At 37.1% G+C, this 13,251-nt stretch overlaps 1 pseudogene; it reads right to left on the reverse strand.

Moving 5' to 3' along the window:
- Positions 1-3,156: 3,156 nt before the first annotated feature.
- LOC129084649 (casein kinase II subunit alpha-like) lies at positions 3,157-4,315 on the reverse strand (annotated as a pseudogene).
- Positions 4,316-13,251: the final 8,936 nt, after the last annotated feature.

Genomic DNA, 13,251 nt, shown 5'->3' on the forward strand with positions numbered 1-13,251 from the left:
TGTCTTATAACTTCAGTGTCAATTTAGGGCCCATTTTGCTTCATCTGTAGCCCATTCTTGCCCCCTCTCCCGGATTATTCTGAAGCAAATTCCAGACATCGTAGCAACTGTAACCAGTGCTTACTTCTAAAGATAAGAAGTTTTGCAAAGTATAACCTCAATATCATTTACCATATCTAAAAATTTAATAATTCCGAATATCTAATATCTAGTTAGTGATCAAACTTCCTCAATAGTCTCAAAAGTTTTTAAATATTTAATTTTCACATAGTAAGGCTGAGCTCAGTGTCATTCATTGGTTATGATATAAACTAAGGGTGTCCAACCTTTTGGCGTCTGTGGGCCACACTGGAAGATGAAGAGCTGTCTTGGGCCACACATTAACTATATTGTGATACACAATCACACATAAAAATCTCATAATGTTTTAAGTAAATTTACAGTTTTGTGTTGGGTTGCATTCATAGCCATCCTGAGCCACATGTGGCCCATGGACCCGCAGGTTGGACACTCCAATGTTCCTTTTGTTTCTAGGTCTTTTTTTTCACAACATCTCCATTGAGATGCCAAGCAACTGAGAAACCTTCCAAGTTCTTTACTGATTAAAAATCTTCATATTGTGGTTCATGGCAAAATTCACAGGAAACAGTTTGACCAGCACATAGCAGAGATTGACCACATCTCCACAGGTAAGCTTTGAGAAGAAGGATCTGCTATTGACAGAAGACAATTTTAACTCAGCCTCACATACTGTTTATGAATCAATGTGTATAGTTGTGCCTCCTCCAATTCTCTGGAAAGTAAATACCCTTAATCTATTTACAGGCTGCTTGACAGCATCTACATGTATTCTTCAACTTACTGTACATATAGATATGTGTATTACTGCATACTGCTTATGGCGATTTTATACCAACGTTATATGGCCATTCTGAATGGAACAAGAGCTATGCAAAACTTTAATGTCGAACTTGAATCATCAGAGATGATTTAACAGGGACAAGGAAATAATAAGGAACTGTTCAGATGAACTCTTATAAAACCACTCAGCGATGGTTTTCTCCCTTTCCTGTTTTAATGATTAATCCTAAATTTCTGAGTTCCTACAATCTTCTGATTTTACTAAAGGTTCTGCTAATACAATGATAATAATAGTCTATTACATTTTGGAACCCAGACTAACCTGGAAGTAAGCTTGCGGTAGGTCATGCTACATTAACCATAGCCTTTGAGGGGCTGTAGCAGGTGGCTGAGTACTCCTGAAATCCAGGCAAGGCAACTAGCAAATATAAATACAGGAAATTTATTGAAGCAGTTCACGAGGAAGATAAATAGAAAAATATTTGAAGGGGCACACAAATACCATTGTCCTTAACTCTATGTGGGATTTGCATACAAAATAGCCACTTGTTACTTCTCAGACGTACTCAGTTAAAGCAGCTGGTAGATCAATCTGCCTGTCTGAGAAATGGGCTGTAATACAGTCCCGAGTGAGAGCCTTTCTTTTTCCATTCATCCTCACCTCAGAAGCTCTCAGGTGTAAGCTATTTGATGGGCTTGGTCCTGATTTAAAGGCCAGAAGCACTTCATAGGCATTTGGGCAACAAAATAAAAATTTCAAATGGTTATAGAAGTGAACTATTAATATGAAACCCATTCAAAGAAGATGGAGTTGATTCTAGAGATCATTTAGAGTGGGCAATTAAATGTCCCTTTTTTGGAGGTGCTTCAAAATTCATGACTTAGTTACATATTCAAACTTTCAATTAGAATGAGATATAATTCTGCACTTCTATTGACTCAGGTATTTCAAAATGGAAACCTGAATATATAGATGGATAAAAATATGGTAAAATATACAGAATGCATAACTTGGTCAGAGTTTTTTCAGACATGAACTGATTTAAATGAGTTGTTTTTACGTATTATTTATCTTTAAAGAATCTTTCAAAGTGAATGAATCTTTTTTCCCTGAGAGAGCTCATTAAAAATAATTGTGAAAATGGTATTTGAATGGACGAATGTCTATCATGATGAAAGTTAGATTTTTTCTTGAATTACTTTAGGTAAAAGAATTTTTAAGTACTTTATATTATTTTTAATGTAATTTTAAAGTTATATTCAGTAAAAATACACCCTTCTTTTTCTGTTCTCTCTCTCTCTCTTTTTCTTTTTTGAGGATAGGGGTAAGTAGGAGGAAAAGAAGGTAGAAAGCTTAAAATGAAACAGTGTGACCACATCCCCCATTAGCTCTTAAAGCATTGTTAGCATGAAACCCATATAAACAATTTTTTTTTGTAAAAAGTAGTAAGTTTTACCCAGTATTCAAAATGGCCAAGTCAAAGAAAACTGAAAAAGATTTTGCCTTCTCCCTCTTACCAGTTACATGTTGGGAGATAAAAGGGGAGAGGACCAAGGTAAAGAGCCTGGAAGGGAAGGCTTTTCAAGTTTTAAACTAAACTGAAACTAAGCTTATAAGTGAGTTAGATTTAGGGTCAGGTCAATAAGACATGATTCATACTGAATAGAAATTTTCAGGACTTGGGGTTATTTTTCATCATTTCAATGTAACTATTAAGACATATTTCCACTAGATTCACCAGGATAACCCCACTGAAGCACTTTTGGAGTTAGGTGATGTGAACGACTAGCAGGATGCTGCTTTTTATAGTTGGGTCCCGCTTCCCTCCTACTTCCCTTGAAGAGGCTGCATTTTTGTAATCTCTGAAAAACAAAATGAGATACAAAACCCCCAAAGTGTGGGATGGTGGGGAAACAATAGTGGGCATGGGAAAAAAATCTCCTCCCAACTGCAGAAGCTGGAATTGACGCTGGTTTATCTTTGTTTTTCAGTGATGAGAAACTGAATTTGGAAGGGGAGAAAATAATTTGTCTGTGAAATATTCCACCTTCAGGCCATTTTTCAGGGAATCCCCTGAGTTATGAAAAGTTCACGTTAAAAAAAAAGAAAGAAAAAAAGAAAATCAGCCTATTATAATTTTTTTTTTAATGACAACTACTATAATTCCACAAGCAATGGTTCAGACATGGTACTTCTTAAGTATTACACCTCTCCCTGCCAGGTGCAAGTTGCATCAAGGAGAGAGTGGACTCCTCCACCTCGGCTCAGGCATCAGGAGACATAAGGGATCATTACTACTGGGCGCCAGTGGCAGCTGGGACAGGCATCCCGAGGGGGTTGGCAGCAGCAATCACTGGTGAGCCTGCCAGATGTCTGAGGGGTGAAGGCGTTGGCACTGAAGAAATCCCTGACATCATATTGGTGCTGCTGACAGGCGTACTGCCTCCTGGCATGCTAGTTGAGCCCATTCGAGCCTGGCCTTTAACAACAGTGTAGAAATAGGGGTGCTCCATGGTTTCAGTGAGCCATGACTGGTGATTGTAATTGCAGCAGCTTGTCCAGGAAATCCAAGGCCTCAGGTCTGACAAGGTGCTGGTTTTCACTATGGACAAAGCATTCCCGTTGCTTTGGGGAGTGTCTGCCCAAGATATCATTGAAATATGGATCTAATTCAATGTTGTATTTGTCAATATAGTCATATAATCTTCTCTCCCCAGTACCTTGGCTGTCCTCACCAACTGATCATAATTGTCATGTCCATGGAAAAATGGCTCCTTCCGGAAAATCATACTTGCCAGCATACAACCCAAGCTCCACATATCCAAACTATAATTGTACATCTGAGAGTCTACAAGTAGCTCAGGACCTTTGAAGTATCGAGAAGCAACTCGGACATTATATTATTGGCCAGGGTGGTAAAAACTCAGCTAACCCCCAGTCTATTAGCTGTAGCTTTCTATGCTCATGATCAATCCTGACATTATGGAGCGTCACATCTCTGTGCATAATACCCATGCTATGACGACAATCCAGGGCCTCTAGAATCTCATACATGTAAAATCAAATATCATAGTCGGTTAACATCTGGTATAATTGTTTGCAGTCTGTGTTGTTTACGTGTTCAAAAACCAAGGCAGGGGTTCGTGACACAGGGTCTTTTACAATGTCTGCCAGTGTGATGATGTTGGGACTGCCTTGCAAATTCTCCAAAATCTTTATTTCACACTTGATTTTCTTCTTTTTTACTCGCTTGAGAATTTTAACAACTTTTTCATTATTTGTGATGTTGATGGCTTCAGATACTTCACTATATTTACCCCAACCTAATTTTTGAACCAGCTGGTAGTCATCTTGATTTCCCCATTCCACCACATGTGGCTCATAAGCCCAGTATTCCTGGGGTCTGTGCATATTAGCATCTGTGTAAACCCTGCTTGGCATGGGTCCCGACATGTCAGACAGGTGGGTGAACAAAGCTGAACTTGGTGTTTGGAGATCTGGCAGTCACCGTGTTCAGAGGCAGCTGGGGTTGAGGGGTGTAAGATTTTGTTTCAGATGGCTTTTCTTCAAAACTGGCCCTGGCCGGGTAGCTCAGTTGGTTAGGGCATCGTCTCCATATTCCAAGGTTGCAGGTTTGATCCCTGTGGTGCAAGCGGCAGTGGTAGCGGCCACTCTCCCCTCTCCTCATGCAGACAATATCACACTCTTCTTTTCTGTATAGTTTTATAATTTTTGACAAATGTATAGAGTTGTGTAATCATCACCATAATCAAGGTATAGAAGAGTTCCTCACGTCCCAGAAAAACCACCTAATAGTAACATTTGTAATCAAACCTCTGCCCATTTGTCCCTCTAATTTTGTCTTTTCTAGGATGATATATATATTAAGGTAAATGAGTCATAAGGATGGGGTCCTGATCCAATAGGATTATTGTCCTTATGAGAAGAAACACCAGGTTGTGAGCTTCCTCTCTTTTCTGTGTACCCAGAGAAGAGTCATGTGAGCACAAAATAAGATGGAAGCCGCCTGCAAGCCTGAAAGATATCTCACAAAAAACAGAATTTGCTGGCCTCTTGACCTTGGACTTCTAGTCTCCAGAACTGTGAATAAACAAATGCCTCTTGTTTCAGCCCCCAGCATGTGCTGTTCCCTTATGGCAGGTTGGGCAGAGTAATATCCTTGCTTTTGTTCCCCTCATTTGAATATTTTTAAATACTTAATTTTAACGTATCTATTTTTAAATAACCTCTCCTTTTATTATTTTTTAAGTGGTAGGGTAAAGGATTAAAATATGCATGTTTAATATCACAATTTTCTTTGAATTGAAAATCTTTTCCGAAAATTTTACCAATACTGCAAGTACACCTTATTTATGGCAATTAGCACATCCTATTTTTAGTCTAATTATTTTTGTCCATTTACATGTTTCATATACTTTAATAAGCTCTTAAGCTCTCTTTATACAGAAACTGTGTCTTTATTTTACTCGATTTTTCAGGCAGTAGTTAGTAAATTCCCTATACCTAATTGACAATCAATGGATATTCTGTAGTTAAATAATGAAGAGAAACTCAATGATAAATTTCTTTTGATATTGTAAAGATTCTTTCCTTATTCATGTTCGTAATATTATTATATAACATATGCTTATGTGAAAAGTGTTTTCTTCATTAGGGTAATATGAGTAATTAGCCACTTTTAAAGTCACAATTAAAAAGGCAGAAATTGGATATATGTGACATATTTCTGAGATAAAACTCTTGTCATATTCTGCAATCTGTTAATTCTCCAACAAAAAATACTGTTTGATAACAAATTAAAAGTACTGTTAGATATTAAATTGCCCCTCCTGAAACATACCTTAGCCATCACCAGGGCTATAAATTCAGCAGCTAACATCAGAATCTTCAAAAAAAATTCTTTAATAGACACTTACAGATATTTTCTCATTTTAATATTTTCTAAAAATAAAATAATCCAAAAAATTATGTTAATATTACTTAAAAAGAAAATCTATAAGGACTTTCATTTTGCTTTGATTGGAAGTTAGTTTTCTTTTTTAAACTTTTATACCTATAATCATCTTGACATTCACCTTGTGTCACTATGTGGTACATGCAATCAAGGATATTGTATGTCCTGCCCCAAGGCTATTCTTGGGGTGTTATAGTTGACCATGGGGGAGAAGAACAAAGAGAAGGTGAACAACAATTTGAGTAGGTGGGCCTCTGAGTGATCAAAGGATTTGTGTTAGACTCAAAGGAGTTCCAGCATCAGCTAACCGTTGGCCAAGAATTTAAAATAAAATAGCAGGCAATGGAAAGAAGAGCTAAGGTTCCCAGGGGCACAGATGAGGTGATTTACCATGAGAACCAAACATAAAGAAGCTGGAGAATAAGAATTTAATTGAGCCAATGTTTTTCCCCTTAATTTTCCCCAGGTGTGTTGACTTTTCTTTTTTTTTTTCTCCTTTTGAGTCACACACTTCACACATACACATTGTGTACTCTCTCTCTCTCACACACACACACATACTGTAAACACATTCATTCAGTGCCTTATTCTTGGCTGTACTACTATCAATGATCCTGGAAGTTTATATGTTGATCTCCTTCAGCCCAAGCAGACAAAATGAAGATTTCAATAAAATAATAAGCCAATAAAACAGAATTGGGAATTAGATATCCCAGCAGTGCTCCTGTAAAAGATGTGGATATTCTATGTCATTTATTATAAATATGAAATGTATAACCTGAGAGCTCCATGAGGCTGCAGCTGTTGTAATGTCACACCTCGTGGTCAAGATTCCAGTGTGCTTTAGGGAACTTCCCCAGAACCCAATCTAACAAGAGTGCTGCAAAGGGGCCAGCTTGACTGCACAAAATGAACTGAAAAATTGAGTCAATTAACAGGCTAATTCAGGATAGAGGTCCCACACAATATGAGTCAGTTTTATGGGATTTTGTTGACGGTGGAATTGGTAGTCTGCTAAATCATCCCTCAGTCAGTGTGTGAAACAAGAACAGTCATTTCATTTAGGGGAAAATGAATGGTGTGTCAGCCTCACACATCCAGTGCCTGAGCCAGCCAGGCACCTTTAATGCTGCCTGAGAGGAACCACTCTGCCCTCTCAAGGCCCCATTGTTTCTGCAGATCCGCAGATCTGTCAAAGTCTCTTCCAATCTCTCTTCATTGTGGCTGGGTGACAGCCCCTCCTTCACTTTGAATTTGATTCATTCTTCATACCTGGTACGTCAGACTGTGTGGTGCCTTCTGTTGAAACTGGTGCCTTGGCTCTCCATGTAATAGTTGAAGCTTTAGGTGGTTGTGCCTCACCCAACCCAGGCTTTGCCCCTAGGCCCCGAGGCTCAGCCAGATATACAACATTCAATTCACATGCTCTGAGAGTGGTGTTCCAATATCAAATGTCTACCTGAGCTTCCACATCTGGAAAACAGGCTGCTATTACTTATTTCTATTTTGTAACTGGAAACCCTGGAGTTGGCAAAAGTCACATTCGATCTTAAGCTCCTGACTCTCAGCCTAGCACGCTTTACCCAATACAGCCTAGCCTCCCACTATGGCCCTGATTGAAGAGCTCTTGACCATCACAGCCCTTCTCTGGGCTGTTGCAGAGATGAATGTAGGGTCATGTCAGCATCATGATGATTTAAAATCTGTACTTTAGAGATTTTTATCTGGGCATAAGATTAAGACTCAGCTAATATTATCCATATCATGTTCATGCATTCAACATTATTTTGACTAAACCACTATCTTTTGGTTAAGTCAGAAAATAACCATGAAATGACAGAGACAGGTGTGTAGAAAGTGAGGACAGAACATGTACTTCCAGGCACAGGAATATGAAGGTATTATTGAATTTGTGAAATACAGGAACAGAAAGTAAAGGACAAGGAAGACCCAGAAGTGTGGAATTGTTCTTCCTGTAAGGCATGTGAATAGAACAGTAAATGTCAGATATGAGTCAGAGGGAAAATGGTTGTCTATCAGATATTGGTTCATCTTCCAAATGAATGGAGTAAAGATCAAATCTGTGCCAAATACTCAGAATTAATTTCAAAATTTTTCATAGTACTTTTTCAAAGATTTATTGTGTCTCAGAAGAAATTATTATTTAACATGAAAGAAAAAAGTTAATATATATGACATTTTAAAATGCATGCTTTAGTCTTCTTTTGGCTTCATAATAAACTTATATCAATATTTAATGTCTAGATAGTGACAGAATTATACACATATTTAATACAAATATAGCTTAGTTTACTAAAACTTGGCTTACTAAAAATACTAATTTTGGTACCAAAGTTGAGACAACATCTCTTAACACTTATGTCCTTTCTGTCTCTTCTAGGATGCCTTTTAATCTCTTACTTATTAAATATTACATGTGATGCTCTACTGTTCTTTTAGCTATTAATGTATTATCATTGGCTAGTCCTTGTTACTCTTAATTATTTTTTTTGAAGATTTTATTTATTTACTTTTAATGATAGAGGAAGAGAGGGAGGAAGAGAGGGAGAGAAACATCGATGTGAGAAAGAGGCCTTGATGGGCTGCCTCTTGAACATGCCCTGGGCAGGACTCAACCTGCAACCCAATCATGTGCCCTGACTGGGAACCTAACTGGTGACATTTTGCTCTGCGGGATGACCCCCAGCCAACTGAGCCACGATGGTCAGGGTGAGTTATTTATTCTTATAAAAATTTTAAAAAACTTTGAAATAAGCAAAAGGATGATTAAGTTCCCTTTCAGTGTCAGAGAGAGCATTGTCAAACAGGCCTCCCTGAGATTTATTTAATTTTCTTGTCTGACATAATATTTATGATTGATTAGTGCGAAGAACCTGTGAAGATAAATGTTAACTTGCAAATTTTTTTGCCTGGTATAGATGCATAATCCAGGATATTATATTAAGTGGATATTACTATTACATACACTTTTAAAGTGAGGAAGAGGAGACATAAAAATATTAATTAAGTCACCCAAATTGTAAGAGTCAAGTGTTGGTAAGACTCTGTGATCTGGTCTCTGCTTACCTCTTCAGCTTTATCTTGTACAATCCTTCACCTACAATTTAGCCATATGATTCCCAATAATGCAGAAATAAACTTACCTAGTGCAGGAAAAGATTTCAAAGATGTGAATTTGGCAAAGAGCTATTAATTGTATGCCATTTAAAATGGGTCAAGTGTCTTGGATACGGTGCTCTAGTTTAGTGAGTTATTTTTATATTTGTAAATATAAGAATTAATATAAGATCTGTCACATGAAACCTTGGTCCCCTTAGCTCTAATTTTTTTTTGAAGTCTGAAGTTCAATGACTACCCACTCTCTTACCAGAATTTTGTTTGTGTGTGTGTGTGTTTTTTCCCCCAGAAACCTAATACTCATGGTCATTGTGAACAACTATACTGGATTCCTTTTCCTTTCCTTTCCAACACCTATTCCCTATCCCTTATATGTAAACTTCAGATTCCAATTATGTTTATGCTTTTTTTCAAATCTTCTTGCAACTAGAAAACACACAAGTATATAAACATGAACAAAGTGTGAAACAAAACTTATAAAAAGAGTAAAACTGGAATTTGGACTCATATTACAGGATGCCAGATACCAAACTTACAGTCCCTAAGCCATATAATTAATTCTTAAAGCACATTGATTAGAAATAAAATAACATAACTTAAAATACCAGCAAAACTATGATGTTTAAGCTTATGTTCATGCCTTCACCAACAAAAGATACAAATATTTTCCAATTGCATGGGAATAAATAAAATAGTAAATGAGGTAGCTTTCAGGAAAATTAAGAGATAAGTTCAATGACACATATACCATTATTATGTGAAGATATTAAAAATGTATTATATATTTTGTCTGTTTTAGACATATGGATACCTTAAGTATGCATATCCTCAGATCTTTCTTAATATTATTAAAACTTCTCAGGGTTTAATTATCAAGTGTAAGATGACTCACTTGATAAAGCAAAGTTGTTAACACTTGGTCTCACACCTTCTACTCTTGCCTTCCCACACTTTGATCTCACACAGCATCCAGGATCCTTTAGGAACGTAACCCATGAAATTGTCTTTCCCATGCTAAGACATTGCAATGCCCGCCCCCCCACTCTGACTAAAAGCCAACACTCTTACAATTGTCTATGTGAACTACCTCGCCACCATCCCCACCCTCCTGTAGTATCTGTTCATTTGTACTGCCTGCTCCCTCAGCATACAATGTGATTTCCCTTGATTTCTCTGTGGCTCATTCCCTCACCATCTTCACTTTGAGTGCATTTCTGTACTCAAAAATCCTATTCTTGATAAAAGTATAGGGCAGGAAAAATCTTTCCTCTACCCTGTTAGGTTCTAGATCTGGAATGCTGCAAACTAGACCAAAAAGCTAGATTAACAAGAGAAAATGTATAGAGATTTTTTTTGGATATTAATATTCTCATATACATGAAGGCTTCACAGAAAAGAAGTGAAAACCCAAATAGGTGGTCAGACTGGGAGATTCTGTGCTCTACTCTAACAAAGAGTAATAAACTGTGTGAAGGCAATTGGACAAGAAAAAGGGGAGTTTGGGCTCCAGAGGCAGTAAATTGTGGATGAGTACATATACTGGGGAAGTAATGGTAGATAGAGGTTATTTAGTAAGGTTTGTTCAGGCAGATTCACCTTGGTGCTGCCTCCGTCTCTGGTTATAAAGGTTCTCCTCCCCTTGTGTGGGAGAGGGGTGACACCTTCACCAGCAGAATGTATGCCAACTTCACAAAAGGAAATTTATGCTCTGCTTTTAGGAAAAAAGGGGGAGGAAAGAGATTTCTTCCCGTCTCTGCTGGTTCTCAATGGCCTTCAGCTCAAAATAACCCTTACCCCAAAAGGACATCTGTTGGCATGGCATGTCCTGATCCTCTTCACAGGGCACCCAACCAACTTTTTAATATCACCGTATTTCCAGTCTCTGCCTGCACTTTCCCCCACACACCCATCACTCCTTAGCTTTCCTGGTCTCTCTACCTTCCTTCTCCTTTTTAAAAATAGTACCTTTTGCCTTATATTGTTTGTTTTCTATTCTTCCTGTTACAATATAGGTTCTAAATGGTGCAAATTCTGTTGTTCTCTTACATCTTAAGTATTAGAGTAGTGTTGAGCATATAGTAGGCAACCAATAATTACTTGTTAAATAAATGTTGTAAGAGTGTAAGCACTCATGATATACAACCTAAACATCAAACAAAGGTCTACCTAATAGGAGAGAGAGGTTATGATTCAAACTACAGTTTTGTTCCCGTTTGTTGGTTTTTACTTTTTTAAATTTTTATTGTTCAAATACATTTGTCTCCATGACAGTTCCCACCACCACTTTCCCCTACCCCATGCTCAATCCTTCCCCAGTTTGGCTTTGTCCATGGGTCCTTTATACATGTTCCTTGATTTGACCCTTCCCCTTCCTTTCCCCGTTACCCACCTCCCTCCTTCCCTCACGCCACTGTCAATTTCTTTTTTCTTTCAATGTTGCTGGTTATGTTTTCCTTGCTTGTCCATTTTGTTGATTAGGTTCCATGATACTGATGGTTCCCTTTTCATTTTGCTGATGTTTTCTTTAGCCGTGCAGAAGCTTCTTATTTTGATGATGTCCCATTTGTTTATTCTTTCCTTTATGTCCCTTGCTCTAGGGGGCATATATGTGAAAATATTACTGCATGAGATATCTCAGAATTTCTTGCCTATGTTCTCCTGTAGGACTTTTATTGTGTCATGACTTACATTTAAGTCTTTTTTCCATCTTGAGTTTATTTTTGTGTATGGTGTAAGTTGGTGATCGAATTTCAGTTTTTTGCATATGTCCAGCTCTCCCAGCACCATTTTTTGAGGAGGTTATTTTTACTCCATTTTATGCTTCTGCCCTTTTTGTCAAATATTACTTGACCATGGAGACATGGGTTTATTTCTGGGCTCTCTATTCTGTTCCATTGATCTGCGTGTCTGTTCTTATGCCAGTACCAGACTATTTTGATTACAGTGGCCTTGTAATATAGTTTGATGTCTGGTATTGTGATCCCTCCTATTTTGTTCTTCTTTCTCAAAATTGCTGCAGCTATTTGGGGTCATTTATGGTTCCATTTACATTTTTTGAATGTTTGTTCTATGTTTGTGAAGTATATCATTGGTATTTTAATAGGAATTGCATTGAATCTATAAATTGACTTGGGTAGTATAGTTTGTTGGTTTTTAAAATTTAAAACATTTGAAATTGTTTATGCAGATTCTGATATCTCCACCATTTCTGAGTCTTGAAAAGATCTTATTTCTTCAATAATAAAACTAACTTGTTAGGAAAGGATAGTAATTATGTCTGTGAAGCAGAGCCTATGTAAGCACCTAAATCTAATATGTTAGTTTACATTGGAAAAATTAGTGCTTTAGAAAATAGTAGTAAATTTTACACTTTGTTGCTCCTGAAATTGTAATAAAAGCAAATGTTCTTGTTACTATAATAATTTGGATAACTGAACATGTGTCTCAACAATGCTTTATATTCTATGCCTGAAAACATTGGAAGATATTCAACAAGGACCATGTGGTTTGTAATTGTGGATCGCAGTTTGTGATGCTCTCCTTTGCATTTGTGAATCTGACAGTTCTGCCCTGGGATGGAAAGCGTGCACCACGGTTATCAGACCTTTCCACAGTAGGAACTGCTATAGACGTCTTTCTCAGGGGGAATCCTAATAAAGGCCTGATCTTCTAAGGAGAGGTTAGCCTCTTTGTCTCACAGCTCAAGTGATATTTTTGGCCCAAGCAAATAAATCTATTTACCTAATTTCACTTCCATATTTTTAATAGTTTCAAACTACTTTAATTTCCATCCTTCTTCCTTCTAAAAATATGGGTCTATGAAATTTATGATGTTTTCCTGGCTCATATTTATATGAAAATGTCAAATCAGAATGTTTGTCCCACATTTAATTTGTACATCCTTACTTTATAATGGGAATTTACTACTAAGCAAAAATTCCAGATAAAGATTAAAATAGTCTTATGGTTATTATGACATTCACATTTGAAGGAATGAAGGAGCCAATGAAATATGTGTGTATGTGTCTCAATCATGCAACACATTACTTCTCTAACTCTAAAATGGTGGTAATTTTCCAAAGTAACAGATATTTCCTTGTCTTTTCCTCTGGTGTCTATTAATTTTATCAGATAGAATAATTCATTTTAGTACTAACCAACCTGATGTGAGTTAAGTTCTTTAGAAAATCGATTTAGTCCAAAATAAGAGAGAGAATTAATTCTTTCTTGCTATAGGATAAGCCCAATGAGGCCAAGTAAGCTGACACAAAAGGAA

The sequence above is a fragment of the Pteronotus mesoamericanus genome, unplaced genomic scaffold (assembly GCF_021234165.1).
Source record: "Pteronotus mesoamericanus isolate MK-2021 breed Mesoamerican mustached bat unplaced genomic scaffold, CSHL_Meso_final contig_130, whole genome shotgun sequence".
Classification (NCBI taxonomy): Eukaryota; Metazoa; Chordata; class Mammalia; order Chiroptera; family Mormoopidae; genus Pteronotus; species Pteronotus mesoamericanus.